This window comes from Pleurodeles waltl, chromosome 5 (assembly GCF_031143425.1).
Source record: "Pleurodeles waltl isolate 20211129_DDA chromosome 5, aPleWal1.hap1.20221129, whole genome shotgun sequence".
Lineage (NCBI taxonomy): Eukaryota > Metazoa > Chordata > Amphibia > Caudata > Salamandridae > Pleurodeles > Pleurodeles waltl.
The window spans coordinates 1,311,613,178-1,311,634,636 of record NC_090444.1 but is presented as its reverse complement, the minus strand read 5'-3'; positions in this window follow the sequence as shown (position 1 = coordinate 1,311,634,636).

The following is a 21,459-nucleotide window of genomic DNA, read 5'->3' as shown; positions in this document are numbered from 1 at the left end:
TCATCCAAAGAGGAAGATGGGCCAGTGGAAAGTGTCAACCTCTCACCTATCCTGACCCCAGAATGGCAGAGGGACTGTCACCAGCTGTTGGGGCAGTTTGCTTCTCTGTTTTCCCTCACTTCTTGGCTTGCACATCTGTGTACCCTGACATTGATACAGGAGATAGCCTCCCTGTCAAAAACTAAATTTACTGGCTGTCTGCCAAAGGCCCTCATTACGAACATGGCGGTTCAGACTGCCATGCAGGCAGTGGCGGAAAATACCACCACCGGCATGGCGGTCTGAACCACCATATTCTGAAAAAGGAGGGCCGCCTGGCTACAGCCGACAGGCAGCCTGAGGATGATGGATTACTTTATCTGACAGTAAAGACAACCCTTGTTCCTCCAGCCTTTCCCTGGCGGGTTCCCCTGCCAGAGAAAGGCTGGCGGAAGGGGTGCTCCGGGGCCACCGTGCAGTGCCCTGTCACGCAGGTCACTGCCAGATTTACAGGCAGTGTGATCTGCGCTACGGGAGCTGCTGCACCCGCTGCACAGCGGCATTGACGACGGCTCCATTTGGAGCCGTTGGCAACGTTCCGGCCCTGCATTCTGATGGCCGGCGGGCGGAAACAGAATGTGTATTATTCAGCCAGCGGGGCCTCAAGGGGGCTGGCGGTCTGTGATAAGACTGCCAGCGTGAACACGGCGGGGTTTCCCGCCGTGTTCATAATGACCCCCAAAGTGTCTGTCAAAGTAAAGGCCAGCATCAAGTCTCTAAGATATTGGAGTTTGGGGTGATTTAGATCTCCAGAAGCCCCTGGTGCTGGAACCCAAAGCTGCTCCACAGGGCTCTGCCCAATTCCAGTTCTTTGTGGACTCAAATTAGTCACTAAGGCTGATGCTCACGCCACCACCAGAGCTGGTGAGCTACTTGAAAGGTTAGGGGCTGCTAAGTTCCTGAGCACTTTTGACTTAACTTCAGGATATTAACAGATTGTCCTAATTGAAGGGAGTAAGGAGAGGGGAGAGGTCAGGCTTCTTTACTCAGAGGGCCACCATTTAAAGTGACGTCCTTTGAATTGAAAAATGCTCCTGCCACCTTACAGAAACTGGTGAATCAGGTTTTGGCTGGTATGGAGGCCCTCAAGGCTGCTTACCTGGATGACCTAGCTGTCTTTAGTAGCAGCTGGAAGGATTACCTCATTGCACCTGTAGAAAGTGCTACAGGCCATACAGGACTCAGGCCTGACTAACAAGGCCAGTAAGTACCAGATAGGGCAGGGATCTGTGATGTACTTGGGACACCTAACAGGAAGAGGTAAGGTGCAGCCCCTCCAGGCCAAAATGGAGACCATTCTTGCCTGGGAGCCCCCAAAAACTCACAATGAGTTTAGGGCCTTCCTGGGCCTATACAATATATTACAGAGAGATTGTCAAGGCATATGGCCCCATTGTTGCCCCCTTGACTGAGCTGGCTTCAAGGAAGCAGCCAAGAAAGGTGATCTGGACAAATACTTGCCAGAAAGCCTTTGACTCCCTAACGCAGGTCATGTCCACAGCCCATGTGCTCAAGGCCCCTGACATTTGCAAAGAATTCAAAGTACAAACAGATGCCTCAGATCATGGCATAGGGGCACTCCTTCCACAGCTTAATGATGAGGACCTAGACCAACCTGTAGCTTTCACCTCTCCTGCTGCCTGGAGCCTGCCTTGACCCCTTAAAGGTTAAAGGCTAGTCCTGCTGTTGAGCCCCTCATCTACACCTGCACCAAGGACTTCCAGAAGTGACTAAAAGGGCTATTTTGCTGGCCTCCTGTTCAGAGCCACAGGGAAATAAGAGGCTCCCAATATCTTGAACCCATGCCTGGACCCAGCCTTTGTCCTGAACCCCCAGGAGGTCTCTATCCACTCCTGGACCCTTGGTTGGGGTGCTAACGGTGCCTAGGTGGCCATTTTGGAAAACTGACAAAAGACAAAGTTTGGCTAAAAAATGCTCTGAGAACCAGAAGGAGACCAGGACCAACCTGCTCACATATCCGTCCAAGGTGCATCACTGATCAGATTGACTTTGCGCCTTCTCCCGCTATATTCTTCTCCGCAACAACAAATCCATTTCTGCGGTCTTTCACCAAAGGGGCATCTGATCTCATGAACTGTCTTTGGCTACAACTTTGTCCATTGTCCCACTGGAGATTTTTGACTTCCATTTTGATGACAAAGTCTGAAGGTAAAAATCTTCACCGCAGCTTCTCTCCACGGTCATTCATTGATGAAACTGCCTCCTCTGGCACTCCTGCAGCCTTTCCCCACTTAACTTTTATCTTCTCAGACATTTTTCTTCAGAAATGTTTCTAAGTGTGAAGATAAGATCGAACAGGACACAAACCACTTCTTCTATCTGATCTGTGCTCGATTGTGGGCAGCCTTAACTTCTAACTTTGACCTGATTTCATGCAACCAGATATACACAAATGGCGCTTTTGTGTTTTAGGATTTGTTCGAACTTTAAACTTAAAAAAATCATAACTCTTGTTCTACTGATTGGATTTTTACTGTTTTGAAGACAAATAATTTGTTAAAATGTACTCTTCTTTTCTAAATTGGTTTGGGATTTTTCGTTTGTTGTGCTTCCACTTTATTACTATTTGTGTGCTGTACAAAAACTTTACTCATTGTCTCTCAGTTAAGTTCGACTGCCTTTTGTGCCAAGCTACCCAGTGTTAAGCACATCTTAATTTATTGACTTTATGGGTTCACCCTGCAAGGGATTGTGGCTGTTTCTTGACCAGGGTTCACACCCTGGTCGACCAACAACCCAGTTGCTCACAGTGATCAATTCATGCTATCCTTTACAGTGCTCCATTACCTTTTTGTGGATGCATAGCGAATTTCAAATTTATTTGCACTGTATTTTAAGCCCTCTTGAGGGCTTATGCATTAAAATATTTTTAACAAAAATATTGTCTGAGTTAAATATTCTGGTCTAAAAATTGTGTCCAAAAGTACAGCTCCACTGACTTGTAGACTAACGTTTTTAACTTCAATGTGGCAATATTTTCATAACTAAAATGTAAGATAGATTTTTTTTGTCAGGCAATATTTAAGCAACAAAGGGCCATATTTACAAAGGTTTTTTGTGGTTGCAAATGGTCTGATTTCCATAATTGGGCCATTTGCAACTTCAATTTTTTTTTTGAGATGTACAAAAGCTATGTTTGTGATTTTGTAATCTAATACCGAATTACAAAATAGTATTGCGGCTCAGTATTAGGAAGGTGTGTATTAAGGGTGTCAGTTCCTAATAGCGTCTTGCAGGGGGAGTTTTGTGACTGGAATGTGGTCGCAAAACATTCACAGTTTACCACCAACTTCAAATTGGTAATAAACCATTTGCAAATGACCTCTTCCTCTTTGCGAATGTGGGTGCAAACATTTTTTAAGAGCAGGCAGTGGTCCTAGGACCACTGCCTGCTCTTAAAAAACTGAAAAGAAAGCTTTTCTGTTTTCTCTTTGAAATGCATCCATTCAAAAAGAATAATAGGGTGTCACAGTCAGTGCTGCAGGCCCACTAGTAGCATTTAATTTACATATCTTGAATATATGTGGTACCACTTTACTAGGGACTTGCGAGAAAATTAAATGTGCCAATGGGGTGTAAGCCAATTCTATCATGTTTACATGAGAGACCACAAACATTTTAGCACTGGTTAGCAATGGTAAAGTGCACAGAGTCCTAAAGCCAGTAAAAGCAAAATCAGCAAAAACAGGAGGATGGTGAGCAAAAACTTTGGGGGAAAACCACGTCAAGGATGTCAGGTACAACAACTTTCATGTATTTGACTGCAATCTCTTTGTTCTATTGGTATGCTACTAAGGGTACTAACAGGCTACAATCTCTTTAAAGTCATTTGCATTGGAGCTGATTATTGACACCTAGTTAGTGACTTGTAGTATACACAAAGTAATACAAGAATTTTATTAAGTTATAGGTCTTACTGCATCTATGTCTGCTGTAATTACCGTTTCATGCAGAAAGTTAATAATGTCTTTGATGGATATCAATCGTTTCTAGTGAAGGGGATGTAGACTATCTTACTATAACTGTTAACATCCAACAGAATGATGGCACCTACACTGCTACTAATGCCAGAAAATGAAATACTTTATGTTTTTGGTGTAACGCCAGGATGAGAATTCTCTTGTTATGGAGCTATTTCACTTCATTAACATGCCCAAAGTTTGAAACATTATCTTTGTGTGGGTCCTCATGAGCAGTAGCATCTCCGTAGACTGTACCTAGTCAGACCTCTAGTGCATTCACTGCACAAGTTCATCTTTTTACTTTTCCTTAATGAAGACCCGCTCTCCTTTCTCCTCTCCTTGATCCTTTAACTAGGATTATCTCCTCATGTTTCGCCTCTTGAAATATGTGACACTAGAGGTTGTCACACTCATCAAGGTGTACCATGCCTAGAATTATTTAAATGCACGAGAATAAGTTGCTCCCTTATGTATTATATGAGGTCACTTTAAACCCAGATGCTGACTGAAATTTAACTTGTCCAAAATGAAGAGTATTATGACTATATGCGGGAATGTTGGATATACTAGATTTTGAAGTGTTTCCATTATAGTACAATTATTCGTTATAATAATTGTATATTCAGCATAAGAAGACATACAGAAACCATTTAATTTGAAAGTGTGCTTCAACATATTTACCTTCACTGGATTGAAGGCCTACATTACTCCTGAAGTTTGCTTTTTGCATGTTTTTCTAAAGCTGCAGGTGCCAAGGCTTATAAGGAGCCTATTGTGCGTGACAGATAAGAAAGTCTGAGATAAGCGTAATAAGGAAGGAAGGAGTATTCTGAATTGGCAGTTATCATTTTGAAGTTCCTGAGCCTCAGGCTGCACCAATGCCACATAGAAGAAACTTACTGCAGATACTCTTACCAATTATTCATTTCATTTATTGCTTTGTTTTTTAGAAGAGTTCAACAGTGATGTAAGCTTTGGAGACATTGAGATTTAAGTGTGGTTTAGTTAGCAAAAGGTTCAACCCCTTTACTCCCTTGAACAGAGCGGACATATTTGAGGTATAGACCTCAATTCTATGATATTAAGTGGGTTTATCTTTCACATACCTCTCTTGACAGAATGATTAGGCAGAAAATGTAATTTTGGATTTAAAAAATCAAACTCATTTTCTTGGTGATTTTTTGCATTGTTGCTATTGAGATATTGCTATTTCATATACTAATTTTATTCAATATTGTGCAACATTTTACCTCTCCTTTAGTGATTCTGTATCTCTGTACCATGGTTTTGAGACTCATTTATGTAAGTTTGACTTTGAGTTTGTAAATAAAGACCCTCATTACAACCCCGGCGGTAAATGCCACTTACCACCGTGCTGACGTACCGTGACCGCAGTGGTATACCACTACAGGTATTATGACCCACTCAGAGAAATCCGACACTATACATACACCCACACAAGTCCGCCAGCCCAAAGGTCAGTGATAAACTGGTGGTACCAAAACCCACACCATTACGCCAACAGAAATACACCCACAGTATCTGGACCATGAATCATCGTGGCGGTCTTTCAACCGCGGTAAATCATTGGTGCACTCAAAATACACACACTAACAAAACTACACCACATTGGACAATTCAAAATACACAGACCTGACACATACACACACCACACCCACACACTCAGACCACTATAAAACACACGCCCACATTACCCACAACCATTTCAACAAAGAAAAAGATTGCCAACTGAGAGAAAGAGACAAGCCAGGAGCACCCCGTCAATCTGAACCACAGAACACCTTCACCCATACACCATCCACGCACCTCACAGCACACATCCCAACACAGCACCCCACACACCCTCACACATACCACTCACACCACATCGATGGCACCCCAAAGACACCCCAGGTTTTCAGAGGAGGAGCTAAGGGTCATGGTGGAGGAAATCATCTGGGTAGAGTCACAGCTATTCGGATCACAGGTGCAGCATGCGTCCATTGCTAGGAAGATGGAGCTATGGCAAAGAGTCGTGGACAGGGTCGATGCCATGGGACAGCACCCCAGAACAAAGGATGATATCAGGAAGAGGTGGAACAACCTACGGGGAAGGTGCGTTCAGTGGTTGCAAGACACCAGGTAGCCGTACAGAGGACTGGCGGTGGACCCCCACCTACTCGCCCACAACTAACAACATGGGAGGAGCAAGTCTTGGCAATAATGCATCCTGAGGGCCTCGCAGGAGTAGCAGGAGGACTGGACTCTGGTAAGTCAAATCGTTACTATTATATCCCCCACCCTACCTGCATGCCATTACAAACTCCTATCCTTACCCTCACACCCACCACTCCACTACCTCACATATACCCCACTATCACAACCCACCCATCCTAAAACCAAGCCCTGCATACCACACCAATGCATGGACACCCATCACAGACCTGCATGGACACCCATCACTAAAGCATGCACATTAGAGAGAATCACCTAGCCCACAAAATCACCACTCACACAAGGCAAAGCTGACAGGGCAATCACAACCATACAGGGAAACACACCCATGCACAAGATGGCACAAGCAGATACAATAACACTGCATTTACATCCCCACAGGACCCCCAATCAACGTCACCGGAGAGGAGGTGCCACCAACATCCAGCCCCCCCCCCAGAAGAGGCCCACAGTGATGACAGCAGCTCTCACACCTGGATCACGATGACCAACCTGGCCCATCAGGTACTTCTGGACAGTCGGTTACCCTGCCACAGTCCCAACCCAACACAGAGCCTCCCCCCTCAGGAAACACCTGCACAGCACCCACCCAGCAGCCCATACCTCTGTCCCCAGGACACGTCAATCAGCAGTGTGTCCACCACTACAGGGACCCCAGGCAAACCCACAAACACAGCATGATCAGGGACTGGGGTCAGTGGCGTGGGCACACGGTTCAGGGGACAGAGGCACAGGAAAACAGGGAAGCTGGGAGGACTGCTGTGCGACAGGCGGAGGACTGGCCCAGGGAAACCACTCTCTACGAGGCACTTGCAGGAATCCTGGGAGCATGCCAACATTTCCAGGAGACCTTGGGCCAGATACTGTACAAGTTGCAGGAGACCCAGCAGATGCAGGAGGGACAGTACCTGGAGATCAGGGAGGACCTCAAACACATCCACACCATCTTGGTCACCATTGCAGGGGTGCTGGCTGACATGGCCAACACCATGAGGGAGGCAATGGTACACCAACGGGCCCCAGACACTAGACAGCCCTCCACCTCTGCCGGTGCTAGTGGACAGGAAGCCCCACCACAGGACAAACCGACCACCAGAACCCCACCCCCTGCAGAAGGAGAACTGTAGGAAGGTAGCATTTTTTTTTGCCTTGTTACCCCCACTTTTGGCCTGTTTGTGAGTATATGTCAGGGTGTTTTTACTGTCTCACTGGGATCCTGCTAGCCAGGGTACAGTGCTCATAGTGAAAACCCTATGTTGTCAGTGTGTTTGATATGTGTCACTGGGATCCTGCTAGCCAGGACCCCAGTGCTCATAAGTTTGTGGCCTATATGTGTTCCCTGTCTGGTGCCTAACTGTATCACTGAGGCTCTGCTAATCAGAACCTCAGTTTTTATGCTCTCTCTGCTTTTAAAATTGTCACTGCAGGCTAGTGACTAATTTTACCAATTCTGATTGGCACACTGGAACACCCTTATAATTCCCTAGTATATGGTACCTAGGTACCCAGGGTATTGGGGATCCAGGAGATCCCTATGGGCTGCAGCATTTCTTTTGCCACCCATAGGGAGCACAGACAATTCTTACACAGGAGTGCCACTGCAGCCTGAGTGACATAACATCCACGTTATTTCACAGCCATTTTACACTGCACTTAAGTAACTTATAAGTCACCTATAAGTCTAACCTTTACTAGGTTAGGTGCAAAGTTACTTAGTGTGTGGGCACCCTGAAACTAGCCATGGTGCCCCCACATTGTTCAGGGCTAATTTCCCAGACTTTGTGAGTGCGGGGACACCATTACACATGTGCACTACATATAGGTCAACACCTATATGTAGCGTCACAATGGTAACCCTGAACATGGCCATGCAACATGTCTAGGATCATGGAATTGTCACCCCAATACCATTCTGCTATTGGGGGGACAATTCCATGAATCCCCAGGTCTCCAGCATAGAGCCCGGGTACTGCCAAACTAACTTTCTGGGGTTTTCTCTGCAGCTACCGCTGCTGCCAACCCTCAGACAGGTTTCTGCCCCCCTGGGGCCTGGGCAGCCCAGTCCCAGGAAGGCTGTACAAAGGATTTCCTCAGAGAGAGGGTGTTACACCCACTTCCTTTGGAAATATGTGTGAAGGGCATGGGAGGAGTAGCCTCTCCTGGCCTCTGGAAATGCTTTGAAGGGCACAGATGGTGCCCTCCTTGCATAAGCCAGTCTACACTGTTTCAGGGATCCCCCCAGCCCTGCTCTGGTGCGAAACTAGACAAAGGAAAGGGGAGTGACCACTCCTCTAACCAGCAGCTCCCAGGGGAGGTGCCCAGAGCTCCTCCAGTGTGTCCCAGACCTCTGCCATCTTGGATGCAGAGGTGTGAGGGCACAATGGACAGCTCTGAGTGGCCAGTGCCAGCAGGTGACGTCAGAGACCCCTCCTGATAGGTGCTTACCTTTCTCTGTAGCCAATCCTCCTCTGTGGGCTATTTAGGGTCTGTCCTGTGGGTATCTCACCAGATAACGAATGCAAGAGCTCATTAGAGTTGCTCTGCACTTCCCTCTTTGACTTCTGCCAAGGATCGACCGTTGACTGCTCCAGGACACCTGCAAAACCGCAACAAAGTAGCAAGAAGACTACAAGCAACATTGTAGGGCCTCATCCTGCCGGCTTTCTCGACTGTTTCCTGGTTATTCATGCTCTGAGGGCTGTCTGCCTTCACCATGCACTGGAAGCCAAGAAGAAATCTCCCGTGGGTCAACGGAATCTTCCCCCTGCCAACGCAGGCACCAAACTTCTGCATCACCGGTCCTCTGGGTCCCCTCTCATCCTGACAAGAGTGGTCCCTGGAACACAGGATCTGGGTCCAAGTGTCTCTGACAGTCCAGTGGCCCTTCTGTCCATATTTGGTGGAGGTAAGTCCTTGCCTCCCCACGCCAGGCAGTAATCCTGTGTACTGCATGAACTGCAGCTGTAAGGCTTCTGTGCACTCTTGGAAGACTTCCTTCATGCACAGCCTAGCCTAGGTCCCCAGCACTCCGTCCTGCATTGCCCAACCCGCTGAGTTGGAGTCCGACTTCGTGGGCCTCCCTTTTGTTGTGCTGAGTCGACCGCCATCCTCAGATCTTCTAAGCACCTGTTGAGGTGCTTCTGCGGGTGCTGCCTGCTTCTGTGTGGGCTCTCTGTGTTGCTGAGTGCCCCCTCTGTCTCCTCCACCAAGGGGCAACCTCCTGGTTCTTCCTGGGCCCTGGCAGCACCCAAAATCCTTTACTGCAACTCTTGCAGCTAGCAAGGTTTGTTTGTGGTCTTTCTGTGTGGAAACAACTCTGGATCCTCCAGCATGCCATGTAACATCTTCTGACCAAAGGAGAAGTTCCTGCCACCTTCCGTTGTTGCATAATCTTTGGCTCCTTCCACCCGGAGGCAGCTCTTTTGCACCTTCATCCGGGGTTAAGTGGGCTCCTGCCCCCCTGGACACTTGTGTGACTCTTGGACTTGGTCCCCTTCCTTTACAGGTCCTCAGGTCCAGGAATCCGTCTTCAGTGCTTTGCAGTCAGTTGTTGTCCTTGCAGAATCCCCTATCTCGACTTTACTGTCTTTCTGGGGTAGTAGGGTAACTTTACTCCTAATTTTTAGGGTCTTGGGTGGGGTATCTTGGACACCCTTAGTGTTTTCTTACACTCCCAGCGACCCTCTGCACACTACACTAGGCCTGGGGTCCATTTGTGGTTTGCATTCCACTTTTGGAGTACATGGTTTGTGTTGCCCCTAGGCCTATTTCTCCCTCTTGTATTCTATTGTGTTCTACAGTGTTTGCACTACTTTTCTAACTGTTTACTTACCTGATTTGGTTTGTGTATGTATATTTTGTGTATATTGCTTACCTCCTAAGGGAATATATCCTCTGAGATACTTTTGGCATATTGTCATTAAAATAAAGTACCTTTATTTTTAGTAACTCTGAGTATTGTGTTTCCTTATGATATAGTGCTCAGTGATATAAGTGGTATAGTAGGAGCTTTGCATGTCCCCTAGTTCAGCCTAAGCTGCTCTGCTATAGTTACCTCTATCAGCCTAAACTGCTAGAACACCTCTAATCTACTAATAAGGGATAACTGGACCTGGCACAAGGTGTAAGTACCACAAGGTACCCACTATAAGCCAGGCCGGCCTCCTACATTGGTGGTGCAGCGGTGGGATAAGTACATGTAACTGCTTTACCACTTTGTCATTTGGTGCTTTTCATGAGAAAAACATACACCAAATACTTTAAGATATACACATTGAACTAAACAGTTTAACTTTCCTTCTCTAAAACTTTCTAAAATGTTTCTAAAAAGTTCTGAAAACTTTTAAAGGTTTTCAACAAGTTTGAAAAGTTTTTTTTCTCTGTGCTTTCAAAAGTTCCAAAAACGTTTTCTCTCTCTGTCCTAAACCTTTTCTATCATGTCTGCAATAGGGCTTACTCCCACAGTTGTTCAGGCAACATGTGAGAGTTCAAACTTTAAAAGTTTGAGGGTCTCTGCATAGAAAGAGGTTTAAGCATTGGCTGGAATCCTTCCAAAGACTTTCTCTTTAGCCTTCTAGAAAATGACCAGAACCAGTCTGGCCCATCCTAGGAACCGGAGGTAGAAGAGGGGTTTACCCAGCCAGACTCAGAGGAGTCCCCTGAGGATGCTGGGGAGGGTTCTTCTAAAGACCTGCCAGCTAACAGGCCACCTAGTGACACTGGTAGTGGGAGAGGGTCACATATTAGTAGGTCACCTTTCACTCCTAAAGGCCAGGTTACTAGGGTCCAGCCAGTTAGGGACAGGTCTCTCTCTGCCTATTCCCATATTTCCTCTGTGTCTCACAATTCCCAAGCCTCCCATCCTGAGGATAACTTAATGGAAAGGGAACTCAGAAAGCTGAGGTTGGAAGAGGCCAGGCTGAATCTTAAACAGCAACAGCTGCCCTTTGACAGGGAAAGGCAGTGGTTGGGGTTAGTTCCCCATGGCGGCAGCAGCAGTGTTTTTGATAGCAATCCTGTTAGAGAGCAAGATTCCAGAAACCTGCATAAGATAGTCCCCCTTACAAGATGGGGGTGACATTAACAAGTGGTTTGTTGCACTTGATAGGGCCTGTATGGTACAGTTGGTCCCTCAGAGGTAGTGGGCTGCTATCTTGTGGCTATCTTTCACTGGTAAGGGTAGGGACAGGCTCCTTACTGTCAGAGAAAGTGATGCTAATAACTACAAAGTTTTGAAGGATGCACTCTTGGATGGATTTGGCTTAACCACTGAACAATACAGGATTAAGTTCAGAGACACCAGAAAAGAGTCCTCTCAAGACTGGACAGACTTTGTAGACTGTTCAGTGAAGGCCTTGGGGGGTTGGTTATATGTCAGTAAGGTGACTGACTATGAAAGCCTGTACAATCTGATCCTGAGAGAGCATATTTTGAACAATTGTGTGTCTGATTTGTTGCACCAGTATCTGGTAGACTCAGATCTGACCTCTCCCCAAGAATTGGGAAAGAAGGCAGACAAATGGGTCAGAACAAGCCTGAACAGAAATGTTCATACAGGAGGTGACAAGGATGGCAAGAAGAAAGATGGTGAGAAATCTCAGGATAAGCATAGGGACAAGGGTAAAACTAAAGATCCTTCTTCAAATCCTAAACACTCTTCAGGGGGTGGGGATAAATCAACTTCTTCCTCTTCTTCACAACCCACACACATTAAAAAACCTTGGTGCTATGTGTGTACAAATAAAGGTTATGGGCCAGGGGATAAGTCCTGCCCAGGTAAACCCCCTGAGCCTACCACCACTAATACATCAAACTCTAGTGCCCCTAGCAGTAGTGGTAATAGTGGTGGGACTGCTGGTAACAGTCAAAATAAGGGTGTAGTTGGGTTCACTTATGGGTCCATCATAGAAACTGGGGTAGTCAGTCCCAAGACCGTTTCTGTCACACCTGGTGGCATTGGTCTTGCCACACTGGCTGCTTGTCCCCTTACAATGGATAAGTACAGGCAGACAGTTTCAATAAATGGTGTTGAGGCCCCAGGCCTACTGGGACACAGGTGCCAGTATCACTTTGGTGACTGAAAACCTAGTGTCCCCTGCACAACACATCGTTGGACAACCATACAAGATTATTGATGTCCATAACTCCACTACGTTCCTTCCCTTAGCTATAATTCAGTTTAGTTGGGGTGGAGTTACTGGCCCTAAGAAGGTGGTAGTATCACCTAGCTTACATGTAGACTGTCTCTTAGGTAATGACCTTGAGGCCTCAGGTTGGGCTGGGGTAGAGTTTAATACCCATGCAGCCATGCTGGGTATCCCTGAGGAATTGCTTCCTCTCATTTCAGCTGAAATGAAAAAGCAGAGGAGAGAAAAAGGCCTGAAAACTCAGGTTCCTTCTACAACAACAGGTAAAAAGGGCATCAAAGCATCCACTACCCACCCTGCCATTCAGGATACCATTCCTGTGGTAGGAGAAACCTCTCCTGGGGTGGCAGCTGTGCCAAGGAAATCATCAGCTAGCACAGCTGTACTCCCTGAGGTAGAAGTACCTCTCTGTGGGATAACTAATATTGGTGAGAAACAGTGCACCATTTTAGTTAACATGGAGAATCCCTCCAACCCTCCCAGAGAAACTTTAGTGCAGCAACCCTGCACTGCCTCACAACACTTAGGACAGCAGCCCTGCCCTAGTGTGGAGCTCATAGGACAGCATCCCTGCCCTGCTCCAACTCAAGAGAAACAGCAACCCTGTTCTCTCTTACAGCCAAATGGACAACGTTTTTGCCCAGCTATGGCTTTATTGAGACATCATCCCTGTCTGGCTTTCTCATCACTTGATATAGGTCCAGTGGAAAATTCCCACTGCTCTAAACTTAAACATACTAATAGGAACTCTGAGAATATAACTTCATATTGTTGGCTATCTAAAAAACTTCAAACAAGGTGGTTTAATTCCCCACAGGGAAGTAACCATATAGTGGATGATAAAAGGAGTAACCAATCTATTGCAGAGCTACTCTCCAATTATTACCACTTAGACAATAAAGACTCAACTGGCCAAGGTTAGCCTTATTGTCCTCCGTTTGGGGGGGGGCTGTTGTGTAGGAAGGTAGCCTCTTTCTAGCCTTGTTACCCCCACTTTTGGCCTGTTTGTGAGTATATGTCAGAGTGTTTTTACTGTCTCACTGGGATCCTGCTAGCCAGGGCCCAGTGTTCATAGTGAAAACCCTATGTTGTCAGTGTGTTTGTTATGTGTCACTGGGATCCTGCTAGCCAACCCTCAGACAGGTTTCTGCCCCCCTGGGGCCTGGGCAGCCCTGGGAACTCCTCTAATCTACTAATAAGGGATAACTGGACCTGGCACAAGGTGTAAGTACCACAAGTTACCCACTATCAGCCAGGCCAGCCCCCTACAAGATACACCCCTGCAAACGCTCCCTGCGATCCAGGCAGAAGCCAAAGAACATTACCAAGGCCCCCACCAGGAAATAAGACTCTCCTTATTGTCACCCTTCTGTCCAACTCTGTTACCCTGTCCACCTTGAACTGCTATTGCTCCCCTTCCTATGTCCCATTGGACAAAGCACCTGTGATACCAATTGACTGGACACTACCCTGGACTTTCCTCCATCATCAACCCAGCCCACTGCAATACCCCCTCCACTTATTTGCACAAAAATAAACACCCTTGTAACTAATACAAGTGTGGAGTCTGTCAATGGATTGAATATGTATTCCTTTAACAAGCTGTATACATGCAGTCAGGTATACATAGGTATGACTTGTAGAGGGCAGCAGGGAACACACCAGGAGCCAGAGTGGGGCACATAGATCTGAAAATAGAGATGCCAAAGGGTACAGCAAGTGGGCATACAATATGGAAATTCAGGCTGCCATGTACAATGTCCAACACAAAACTACAATGGAAAGTGAAGTTACAGTGTCTTACCTGTGTGTCACTGGAAGTACTGTTGTATGAGTGATCTTCTGTTGTCCACATCTTCTTCCTCTACCTCCTCTTCCTCGCCGTCCACAGGCTCCACCGCTGCCACAAGACCATCTCCAGGCTATTCTTCTTGCAGAAAAGGCACCTGGCATCTCAAGGCCAGGTTGTGCAACATGCAACAATGATCTGGCACACCTTCTTGGGTGAGTAGTACAGGGATCCACCTGTCAGATGGAGGCACCGGAACCTGGCCTTCAGGAGGCCAAAGGTTCTTTCAATGATCCTCCTTGTTCGCCCATGTGCCTCATTGTAAAGTTCCTCTGCCCTTGTCCCGGCAGTCCTCACTGGGGTCAGTAGCCATGAGAGGGTGGGGTAACCATAGTCACCTGTAAATATTCAAGGGATACCTGTTAGACATACACTCATCCTTAGGGACAACCCCACACCCATATACCTACATCAACTGGGTGGGGACCATGGGCTCACCTATTAGCCACACCCTGTGCCTCTGGAGTTAAGACATCACATGTGGAATGCTGCTATTCCTCAAGATGACGGCATCATGCACAGAGCCAGGATACTTGGCATTCACACGGGAGATGCCCGCCAAACACACTATCTGCACAGGGCATAGAAGTCAGCTTTCACTGTGGCCAAATCCTCCACCTGGGGGAATACGATGTAGCTGCACATGTGTTTCAGCAGGGCAGACAACACTCTGGCCAACATGTTGGAGAACATAGGCTGTGATATCCCGGATGCCATGGCCACTGTCGCTGTGCTGTATGTATGGTGGTCAATGTATGTGCGTAAGGGGATGGGAGGGATATGGTGGGCCATGAGTATGACTAATCCCTTTTCTGCAGTCTTTTTCCTGCAGGTCAGCACCCATCAGAAAAAGGGTATTTGGCGTGCCATCGCCAAGGAGGTGCGGACCCTGGGGGTCTTTGACAGGCAGAGCACCCACTGCTGCAAAAGGTGGGAGGACCTGCGCCGCTGGGCAAGGAAGACAGCGGAGGCCCAGCTGGGGCTGGCTTCCCAACGAGGAAGGGGTGCCCGTCGTACCCTGACCCCCCTGATGTTCCGCATCCTGGCAGTGGCCTACCCAGAGTTGGATGGGCGCTTGAGGGCATCACTGCAGCCACAAGGGGGTGAGTACAGATTCAGAATCATGACTTTGTGCGCGTTAAGGTTTTACCTGGGTGGGGGATGTGGACTGTGGGTGCCCCTAGGCCAGTGAGAACATGGCAGGGTAGGTCCCTTGTTGGTCAGGCTCTGAAGCACTCCTACCAAAATGGTGTTAGTGGGCATCTACTACTGGGCGGGGCCCTGTTTGTTTCAGGTGTGCAGCTAATGGCGTTATGCTATGTACCCCATGGGCTGGTGACTATCTTTGTAACCGGTAGTGCATGGCCTAGTGCTCCTCCCTGTGTATTGTGTACATCAACGGTAGTGTTGTTGCTGGAATTGACCAAGTGTATCCTCTGTCTCTCCCCCCCTTTTTGTTTTATCACCCTGTCCTTGTGTGCATTAGCATCATCTGGCGGAGGAGCAGAGGCACCAGCGACGGAGGGAGCTGCATCCCACATGGGCCTGGAAGCCGAATCCACTGAGGGTGAGGGCACCAGTGGGACGCTGGGCAGGGGGAGCACCATGATGGAGACAGGAGGGGATACTACAGACAGCAACTCCTCCTCCAATGGAAGCTCCTTGGCGGTGGCAGACACCTCTGTGCCCACCCCAACAACAGGCACAGCCGCCACCCCCCCATCAGCACCGCCTCCCAGTAGCCCCTCAGCATGTTTCCCGTGCCCGCTTACCCAGGAGGGAGGGCAATTCCTTCGCACCAGGTACCTTCGCACCAGGCACCTCAGGTCCTGCCCAGTCAGCCCTGCAGCCCTCAATGAGGAAGTTTTTGACCTCCTGAGATCCCTCACTGTTGGGCAGTCAACCATAATGAATGCCATCCAGGGTGTTGAGAGGCATTTGCAACAAACAAATGCATACCTGGAGGGCATTCACTCTGGCGTGGTGGCCCAACAGAGAGCATTTCAGGCTCTGGCCTCCTCACTGATGGCAGCCATTGTCCCTGTCTCCAGCCTCCCCCTCCAACTTCCTCTACCCAGTCCCAATCCCGTCAACCCCAGCCTATCCCAAGCACACCTTCAGACCAGCATTCACCCAAATCATCACACAGAAGTGGCTCAGGCAAACACAAGCACCACACTTCATCTCACAGGCACTCACACAAGCACCATCCCCATTCAGACACACCAACATCTACTGCCTCTGCAGTGTCCCCCCTCCTCCTCATCCACCTCCCTCCCAGTAGCATCTCCACTCACACCTGCATGCACTACATCCTCATCCACTTCCTCCATCACCAGCACACCCCTCACTACACACCCCTCACTGGCAGTCACCACCCCTACATCCATGCACACGTCCCCTGTGTCCTCTCCCACTGTGTCTGTGACCCCTCCTCCCAAAGTACCCAAACGCAAGCACTCACCCACCCAACAGCCATCCACCTCACAACAGCATCCAGCTCATGCACCTGCACCCAAACACAGCAGACTGACACCACCTACAACCACTCCCTCTTCCTCCACTCCCAAACCTTCACCCTCTTCCTGCCCCAATGTCCCTAAGAAGCTTTTCCAAGCCAACATTGACCTCTTCCCTACCTCCCTGTCCTTCACCTCGGGCCAGGGTGGCCAGAACCCAGCCCAGCACCTCAGCCACCAAGTCCACGTACGCTGTGGTTTCTGCAGCTGTCAGAGTCTCTGAAGGTGCACCCGTCAGCCCAGCCAGTGTGCAACCAACCCCTGCCAAGGCCAAGAAGATTCCACCACCTGGCAAGGTCAAGAATGGGACTGCATCCAGCAAGGAGAAGGAGCCACAACACCCAGCAAGGCAACATTAAAGACTCCAGCTGCCAGACCCAAGGTGACACCACCATTTGCCAAGGGCAGGAAGGGGCACAGAACAGCAACCAAGGCACTTCTGCTGTCCGAGCCTGCAGGTGAAGGCCTGGAGACTACCAGCTCAACCGCCAGTACCGCCACCTGCACCACGGCCAGCACCACCACCTGCACCGCCGCAAGCACCGCAACCTACACCACCACCTGCACTGCCGCAAGCACCCTTACTGCCAGCAGCAGCAGCCCCAGTGGGCAGCTGTCCGAGGCTGCAGGGGAAGGGCTGGAGCCTCTTCCCAAAACTGGCAGCACTGGCTCCCGCACCACGGCCAGCACCACCACCTTCACAGCCGCAAGCCCCACTACAAGCACTGCCACCTGCACTGCTGAAAGTGGCATCACTGCCAGTAGCGGCAGCCCCAGTGGGTACATACCCAAGGCTGCAGGGGAAGGGCTGGAGCCTCCCCCCACCACTGGGAGCACCCCCAGCAGCACCGCCACTACCACCACTGTGCAGCCGTAGCCTCCAGCGGATGGACTGTAGCCCTGCCTCTATACAGTATCATACATCTTGGCCACTGCAAATCTCGTGGCTCTGACACCCAGGAACTGTGACCTGGCACCCCCCAAGTGCTGCATCACTGGGCACAAAGCCCCCTCCAGAAGCAGTGGAAGAAGACATCCACTCAACCCCTCCATGGCAGGAAGAAGCACACTGGGCACAAAGCCCCCTCCAGAACCTGTGGAAGAAGGCATTCACTCACCCTATCCTTGGCAGGAAGAAGCACACTGGGCACAAAGCCCCCTCCAGAACCAGTGTAAGAAGGCATCCACTCACCCTATCCTTGCCAGGAAGAAGCACACTGGGCACAAAGCCCCCTCCAGAACCTGTGGAAGAAGGCATCCACTCACTCTATCCTTGGCAGGATGAAGCACACTGGGCACAAAGCCCCCTCCAGAACCAGTGGAAGAAGGCATCCACTCAGCCCCGCCATGCCAGGAAGAAGCACACTGGGCACAAAGCCCCCTCCAGAACCTGTGGAAGAAGGCATCCACTCACCCTATTCTTGGCAGGAAGAAGTACACTGGGCACAAAGCCCCCTCCAGAACAAGTGTAAGAAGGCATCCACTCACCCTATCCTTGCCAGGAAGAAGCACACTGGGCACAAAGCCCCCTCCAGAACCTGTGGAAGAAAGCATCCACTCACCCTATCCTTGGCAGGATGAAGCACACTGGGCACAAAGCCCCCTCCAAAAACAGTGGATGAGCCACCCACTTGAGAGACTGTTGCTTTGCACTCCCCGGGACCAAGCAGTGGGCAAACCATCCACTTGTGAGACTGTGGCCTTGCACTCCCCAGGACCAAGCAGTGGGCAAACCACCCACTTGAGAGACTGTGGTTTTGCACTCCACAGGACCAAGCAGTGGGCAAACCACCCACTTGAGGGACTGTGGCCTTGCACTCCCCAAGACCAAGCAGTGGGCAAACCACCCACTTGAGAGACTGTGGCTTTGCACTCCCCAGGACCAAGCAGTGGGCATGTAGCCCCCTCCAGGAGCAGTGGCATTGTACCATCTTCCGGCTGAGGTGCCCCCCTTCCCCGGCCCCCTGAGGTGCCTGTGTGTTTTCAACCTGATGCTCCTGCAGTGTTCCCTCCATTTTGAGGCAGGAGTCAAGTGTGGACTTGGGCTATGTGTTATGGCCCAGTGGGCCACTGACTATTTTTGTGTGGACATTGTCCCTCATATTGTAGACATTGTATATATTGTGCATACTGTTCATTTATTTATGTACATATTTCTATTATTACTCTAATTTGACTCCATTCCTTTTGTCCTTGCGTTATTCCTGAGGGTTACGGGGTGTATATGTAATGTTATTGCATCTGTTTGGTGTGTATGGTGGTGGGGGTGTTGCGTGCTGCGTGTGTGTGTCACTCTCTTTCTCCTCCCCCCGTGTGCTAGGTGCAGTACTCACCGTGGTCGTCATCGCTGGCCATGGTGCTCCTGGTAAATGAGCCGATACACCAGCATGGGGAGGACCCGCAGCTGGGGCTCCATGGTATCCTAATCCTTCCTTGAGTGTCAAGAGGTGAGTGGTTTCCCTTCAAAGTACTGTTTCTGCTGTGCTTTTGATGGCCCTGGAAAAGCTGGCGGATGGGCGGGTTGTAATTCTGTGGGCGGTACATTGTCTTCCGCCTGGCTTTTGGCGGTTACCGCCATGGTGTTTGTTGCTATCGCCATGGCGGTCGGAGTGTGAAAGTGGCTGTCCGTGTTGGCGGTTTACGCCGTGGTCATGATTCCATTTTTGTTACCGCCGGCCTGTTGGCACTATTACCGCCGCTTTAACACTGACCACCAGGGTTGTAATGAGGGCCCAAGTCCTTTGAAACTTTGAGTTAGTCTCTGAGATTGAATATGTGACCATTTAGTTACACTGTAATTGATCTTGAATAATTTGATGTGAGTCTCTTCACCCCTCGGAACAGAGAAGGAAATATTCTTCGGAGTCATATAGTCCAAGCTGGATTACATGGTAGTTCCAAAAATGGTTCTCTTTCCAAAGTGCAGAGAACTAGAACCATACTGGAGAGTATGTAGGTCCTTAGAGCCAGTTCCCAAGTGCCCATGTCCAGAATCGGAGAATTTGCAAAGTTGCGAAGACTGAGAAGAAAGTCATATTGGCATTGGGAGTATAAACATGATTGTGCAGCAGTCTGCATTTAGCTTGTGGTGATTGTGAGGTTGGATGGTGTCTTGTGGAGTTGTTATGTATATTGTTTGAGTGTGGTGATTTATAAAGGAGTTAAAATGGTTATCAAGTCCGATAGTTTGAAAGGTGTAGAAGGCACCATATTATATTGTCTGAAAAGAGGTTGTGTTCATTGTGAGACGTCGACAACAGCACTAATAAGAGAGGGATTTACTTTGTGTGAATGTGACACGATTGATATAGCCGATCTTAATCATTAGAGTGAAGCTGTATTGATCTGGATGACACCCCGCAGGTTGAGGTTTCATCAGAAGTGATTGGAAACTTTCTTGTGTGTCTGGAACTATTCATTATTTAGTGAAGCAGACAAAGATTATTGTATTGTATTTTGTATGTATGTGATATTGTGGAGCATGTTAGCGTGCAGGTTGTAAAGGAGGGGAACTGCTGTGAGGAGTGAGGTCCATGTCACAGTGTGCTGTGCTGGTATAGGTCAGTTGGCATAGTGCTGCTCTGCTATTGGCGGACAATGTCACAAGGTGCTGTGCTGCAATTGGTGGTTGTTTGGAAACAAAGAATTGTACAACATTTTTTGGATTGAAGTGAAGGTTTGTGGATTTTTTTCTAAATTAAATGTTTTAAAGTCTTATGGAATTTGTTTAGAGGAAAGGTTCATATTCCTAGCAGGGAAGGTGAAGTGACGCCTCCTGAAGGTACTCCAGGTCATTATATGGTGGTTAACGTAGGGCTTCATACATGTGCTTGGATTGGTCAATGGCATAAGATCACGGAAAAAGAGGGTCCATTGAGATTCACACAATAATGCACATTTAATTTGTGGATTATTGAGAATTTAAAGAGGGTGCTGTATGAAATACAGCCACCTCTCCGACCTGCAAAATATGAGGCGCTTCGGCCCATATTTATACTTTTTGACGCAAAACTGCGCCGGCACAGTTTTGCATCAAAAATATTACCGCAGGCTAACGCCATTTTGGTGCACCATGCGGGCGTCATATTTATACTTTGACGCACGGCTGCGCAAACAACAGGTGGGAGTCATTATTTTTGAAGCACACTGCGGCGTCAAGTCATAAAGGAAAACTACGTTAACGCAGCGGAAATGACTGTGGGTCGATTTACGACACCGCAAACCGGATATGCGATGTTTTTTTTTGACGCAATAGCGTAAAAAAAAAACAGCGAACACAGCCATTTCACCAGAGGAGAGCCAAAATGGATCCCAGATGCCACTACAGACCCCAGGAAGATGACAGCAGACCAGGAACCAGCCAGGAGGACCCACACAAGAACCAGGACACTTTTAAGAAGAAAAGAAAATGTCGCTTTAGTGCAGAGGAGCAGGAAATTCTGGTTAAAGAGGTGACGGAACACCAGCACCAACTGTTTGTCACATCAAAGTTGCCAATCAGTAGGAGAGAGGCCATATGGCAACAAATTGTTGACAAGATTAACAGTGTGGCAGAAGTACGCAGAACAGTCATCGAGTGCAAGAAATGCTGGCATGACTGCAAGCGCAGGACCAAGGAAAAGATGGGCAGGAACAGGAAGGCACCACTGCATACTGGAGGTGGGAGTCCAGCACACCAGGAGGCCCTG